Here is a 5,788-nt window from a genome sequence, read left to right on the forward strand (position 1 = left end):
TTCTAGAAGTGGTTTCCTTCTTGGAAATGAATAAGTTGACTGTATTGAACGGTCGTGCCTGGAGTTGTCCATGGCAGGAAAAGCCTCACACTGTCCTGCCTTGCAGGGGCCTGGCCCGACCCCCGAGGTGAGCGAGCTCTGGCTGTGCCCCTCCTGCCATCGGGCCTGCGTGGCACGTTTGTTGCCTGGCCTGCCCCGGCCCAGCCACCTGCTCCCCTCAGAGCCTCACACCCAGCAAGTTCCCGGAGGTGGCTGAGTGTTTGCTTTCAGGACTCTCGGTCGTGCTGGGAAATGCGTGTTGACACAGGCGATAAGAGGGTGGGATGGGGAATGGGAAGGGAGGCTGGCACTGTCGGGCAGGCGCCTGAAAGGCCCGTGGATCCGAGACTGGGGTTGAGTCCTTGGGTCTTTTCAGTGCTGTGGGAGGAAAACAGGAAGGAGCCCAGCGCCACTCGCAGAGGATCCCGGAACCTGTCTGTGCAAAGTAGGTGTCAACACGCCTCTGTGAATGTCACAGGGTGAACTCTCATTCTCCTCACCTGAAGCACCTTCCTCTGAACCCAGAGGGTGCCCTTTCACCTTCTCATGGAGGTCCCCCCCTGTGGCTGTCACCTTCCTGTGCAGGGGCCTCCTTTGGGCTGGGGATCCCTTTGAGAGGCGAGGGCTTTGATGTGCATTGAGGAGCGGCCGATCTAAGCAGTGTTCACCTCGGCCACTCCTGCAATTTCCTCATGGCAGGTGTGCAGCGAGCCGGGTCTCTTTGTGGGTTCTGAAATGAGCTTTGAGGAGAATTCTGTTGCAGAGGAGGGGGCCCACAGCTATTTGAAACACAATCCTGGAGGTAAGTGAAGGGCCCTCCCTGGACAACGTGCCTTTGGTTGCATAAATTCTGGTGGCTTGGTGAACACTGGGGGAGACGCCAGGCTATGGTCATACCATGTTCACATACTGGATTATTCTGGGTTGGAAAACAAGAGTACATGCTGCAGCTGGTTGCTACAGAGTCCTGAGAAAACTTCTGATATGGAGGGTGCATGTGTGTATGTCTCCATGTGTGTGTGCATGCTTTGTGTGTGTGCACACACGTGTATGCCTGTTGTATGCCTGTGTGTAAGAGGCTGTGTCTGTGTTGCATGGGGGTGTGTGGGTGTGCATGTGCATTAGGCGGGTCATCAGAGGGCTAGGAAGAGGATGGACAGGCCCCCGGCAGCTCTTTGCAGCAGACAGTGAGTCAGTGGGATTCACAGGACCTGGCTCTGGCACAGAGAGTTGTTTGGAGGCCTCCGTGTCTTTTAAAGAGCCCATGTAAGAGAGGTAGGAATGAGTGAGACTTGTATTCTTTGTGTGTGTTTGTAGCTCCCTATTCCCATCCAGTGACAAACACACCCTGGTGACGGTGGCCGGACATTGAGGATGTGCTGAGCGCCAGCCTTCCTTGAGGATGGTGCTGCACTCACTTTCTGTGCACGCGGGCTGTGCACACAGGCCTGTGGTTCTTCCACTGCAAACTTGGAGACAAAGAGGATTTGGACCTGGGAGTTTTTGGATTGTCCAAGTACCACACACCCCAAACCACCCTGGGAAGGGTGGGAGCGCCCTGGAAGCAAATGGGTTAATGTTTCATAGTGAAACTAAGTCAGATAAATAAAGCCTCAGTGCATTCAGGTCAAACTCTGCCTCCAGATGAGTTACGAAACCATGTTCGGTTTGCAGAGTTTATTGGGTTTCGAATGACTGGTTAGAAATTGCAGACCTGCAAAGGTAAACAAACTCGGTTGACCCAACTCAACTCGAAAGTCAGACCCTGGGCTTTGCTAGCACACAGTCTGTGTGTGTGTGTGCATGTGTGTGTGTGTGTGTGTGTGTATGCGTGTGCACGTGTGCACTCTGGGCCTTAGGACAGTGGCAAGGTCAAAAGTCACCCCTAGTAGAGCCCCTCCTAGTCCAGCTGCTGCCCTGTAGGGCTCTGCTTGCAGCAGATGGGCCCTCTGCCCTCAGGCGGGGCTGGGTCGGGGGCAGGGAGGCCACGCACTGAGCTCTCCTCTCCTAGGCTGCAGCCCCCACCTGACACCCCGGCTGCAAATGCTCAGTAGATAAGGACAGGGAAGATGAGAAGTGAATGCAACTGGGAAGGGGCCTGGGGGGAGGGGAGGAAGCTTGGGTGAGGAGGGAGGTGGCCATCAGGGGAAACACTGGCCCCTCTCAGTCAGGGATGAGGATCAAGGAGCCGATGAATCACCCTCGGATAATCTGGAGCCAGGGAGGCAGGGTGGAGGCAGGACGGGGCACCAGTCAAGGCGTTGATCAGAGGTGACCCAGCCCTGGTTCTGCACCAAGTACTTGGGACCCCTCAGCTCAGCCAGGCCGGTGCTCTGGGGTAAGAGGGGGTGGCCCATTCATTCTGTGTCACACCTCCCTTTGCCCCTGGTGGCCCCAGACTTCGTTTTCCTAGTCTCAGCAGAGGCTGGGGCCAAGGCAATCCACCTGTGCTCATTGATAGAGGCGTCCTCGAGGGGGAAGGCAGGAAGGGGAGGCTGCCCTCCACAGCGGGGCCCAGGGAGGTGAGGAGGCTGTAGTGGGAGGGCTCTACAACGTCATGTCACCAGGGACACTGGGCACAGCATGGGGTACCTGCTGTCCCTGCCTCCTGAGCGTGGCGGTGGAGGGGCTGTAGGGGGTTCATCATCCCATTCAGGGTCCTGGGAGAAGCCACCCAGATTTGGAGCTGCTCAAGGCCGTCCTAAGTCTGAGATTGGGTGTCCTATCTGCCCAGAGGACAGGCAGGGCCTGAGAGTTAGCTTTAAATTAATCTAAACAGAAATAACGGAATGTGAAATATTTGCTAAGACTAAGATTTGTGCTCACCATGTAGATGACCTCAGCCATCCTGAGGAGACAGAGGAGCCTGGGGTCAGAAAGTCATCTCTGTGGCTCAGAGTTGCAGGGAAAGCTCTGGCATTATGACGCCCATTCTGGCCATGGAGAAATGTGGAGGGCGCACTGCTGCGGGCAGGATGCCCTGGCTGAGCAGACTCCAGAGATACCCCATCATCCCTTCTGGTTGTTTTTTCCTAGTTGTAGATTCAAAAAATAATTCCGAAACGTACTATACACACAGAAGAGTTCCTATAACTTACATGTACATATGCAATGGCAATAATGAATAAAGCACACACAGGCTAGCAGGTGGCGTGTTACCCAGACCTCTGCATGGTCCCGCAGCATTGGTCTTGGTTTTTCCACTTTCACTGCAGTGACCGTTGTGATCGTCACCTTGTCTCCCTTAAAGTTTTACCATGTATGTATGAGTTGCCAAGCAATAGATGGCTAAATTTTGCCTGTTTTGGGACTTTTATAAACAAAGTCAGACTGTGTAAATTCTGTAACTTGCTTTTTTCTGCTAATGAGACATGTGCATGCTGAAGCACACGCCTGCAGTCAGTCATTTCACAGTGCTCCCTTATAGGAATCATCCGGGTTGTTGCCAGGCTTTTGTTGGCCACAACACCCATCTGCATATTCCCTGAAAAGCACAGATCCCAAAGCGTTGCTGCTGGGATTCAAAACCTGCCTCCCAGCCCTGCCTGAGTGGCCCTCTGTACCACAGGGTCCTCACCTGTACAATGTGTCAGAGGCTGTAAGCAAGTGAGCTAATGTACACAAAGCACTTACAATGGCACCCGACACGGAATCAGTGTTAAGTTTAGATATAATGATGATGATGATGGTCATGGGCATGGTGGTGAAGATGATGGTGGTGATGGTGATGATGGTGATGGTGGTGGTGATGGTGGTGATGATGGTGGTGATGGTGGTGGTGATGATGGTGATGATGATGGTGATGGTGTTGGTGATGGTAGTGATGATGGTGATGGTGGTGGTGGTGATGGTGGTGATGGTGGTGATGATGATGATGGTGGTGATGGTGGTGGTGGTGATGATGGTGGTGGTGATGGTGGTAGTGGTGGTGGTGATGGTGGTGGTGATGATGATGATGGTGGTGGTTGTGATGATGGTGATGATGATGGTGATGGTGTTGGTGATGGTAGTGATGGTGGTGATGGTGGTAGTGATGATGGTGATGGTGGTGGTGGTGATGGTGGTGGTGGTGATGGTGGTGATGATGGTGGTGATGATGGTGATGATGGTGGTGGTGATGGTGGTGATGATGGTGGTGATGATGGTGATGGTGGTGGTGGTGATGGTGGTAGTGGTGGTGGTGATGGTGGTGGTGATGGTTGTGGTTGTGGTAGTGATGATGGTGGTGGTGATGGTGGTGGTGGTGATGGTGGTGATGATGGTGATGGTGGTGGTGGTGGTGATGGTGATGATGATGGTGATGGTGTTGGTGATGGTAGTGATGATGGTGATGGTGGTGGTGGTGATGGTGGTGGTGGTGATGATGGTGGTGGTGATGATGGTGGTGATGATGGTGATGGTGGTGGTGGTAATGATGGTTATGTTGATGACAAGTCTTTGTACACTTATTTGGACTTAGGATCTTTACAGATATAATCAAGTTAAAATGAGATCATTAGGGTGGGCCCTAATCCTATCTGACTGATTCTAGTGCCCTTATAAAAAGGAGGAAATTTAGAGACAGATAGGAGACAGAAAGTTGGAGGCAGAAGTACTAGAGTGAAGAGAGAGTCTTGGAACAGATTCTGCCTCACAGCCTCGGAAGGAACCAACCCTGCTGATGCCTTGATCTCAGACTTCTGGCCTCCAGAATAAGCTTCTGTTGCTTAATCCACCCAGTGTGTGATTCTCTGTTACAGCAGTTCTAGCAAATTAATCCAGAAAGAGAACTCCTCTAAAAGTTGGAATACCATGGCCAAAGAATTGATTTTAAAAATATTCTGTGTGCCATTATATTTTTTCTTAAAAGAATTTGTACTACTTTAATGCTCAGAGTTCAGAAAGGGAAATCTAGAAGAAAACGTTTTGGGTAGAGTTTGGTGATGGCCAGTGTGGGCAGAGTCTGGGTGGCTCTGTCTGCAGCATGCAGTGGCTCTTGAAGGCACCATACAGATGCAGCACAAAGGGCTCTGCTTCCTGCTGCTTTGCTGGAAGGAGCAAGGGAGAAGGAACAGAAGCAGGCTGCTTCCATCTTTGCATTTCTGTCCAGAAGCTGCCCCCAAAGTTCATGGCTGTATTGCTGCGTGCACCTAGTGGCAAGCTATACTGGATGAATGAGTTATAAAGAGTGTCCTGGATGAAATCACGGTTGTTTTACCTTACTCAGAGGGACACAGCCAATTCTCATGCATCCTTTGTGGCAGCCCCAGCGTGTGCTCAGCACCTGTGCTTTCTGTATGGCTGCTTGTTAAAGCGTTAAGCTGAATCACAATTGGAATACTCACAGACATGTTTTCTTGAAGTCTTGTTTTTCCAGTACAGCGGAGGTAGAAGATGGTGAGCAGCCATGGCTAAGGGCTGCCTGCTCAGAGGCAGAAGGGCAAAATGCACCTGGTGTGGAGTCTGGCCGTGAAGCTCGGCTGTGAGCACACCCTAAGCCGTGTTCACTTGTTTCTGAAGGGGCTGGGGCAGAAGGAAAACTCAACTGTGCAAACAGACACACTCCAGTTCTCAAAAGCACCAGATTCTGCTGGCACCATCCGGCAGCAGGGGTAGAAAGACATAATGGAGATGTCAAAGCAGGCTGGGGAGGAGGACAGTGCACCCCAGCCTCCCTGCTGCGGCTCTTGTGCCACCCCACAGCTGAGGGCGCTCTCCATGCACGCAGGTTTGAGATACACCTTTCCATGGAGGGTGGTCAAGGTCTGCT

General features: G+C 52.3%; 1 long non-coding RNA gene across 1 annotated transcript; it reads left to right on the forward strand.

Annotated features, from left to right (window-relative positions):
* The first annotated feature begins 359 nt into the window (after positions 1 to 359).
* On the forward strand, positions 360 to 1,671 carry LOC123645866. The gene is made up of 3 exons (XR_006737729.1): positions 360 to 484; positions 739 to 841; positions 1,357 to 1,671. It is a non-coding gene; the product is annotated as an uncharacterized LOC123645866 (long non-coding RNA).
* Positions 1,672 to 5,788: the final 4,117 nt, after the last annotated feature.

Source organism: Lemur catta, chromosome 10 (assembly GCF_020740605.2).
Source record: "Lemur catta isolate mLemCat1 chromosome 10, mLemCat1.pri, whole genome shotgun sequence".
Lineage (NCBI taxonomy): Eukaryota > Metazoa > Chordata > Mammalia > Primates > Lemuridae > Lemur > Lemur catta.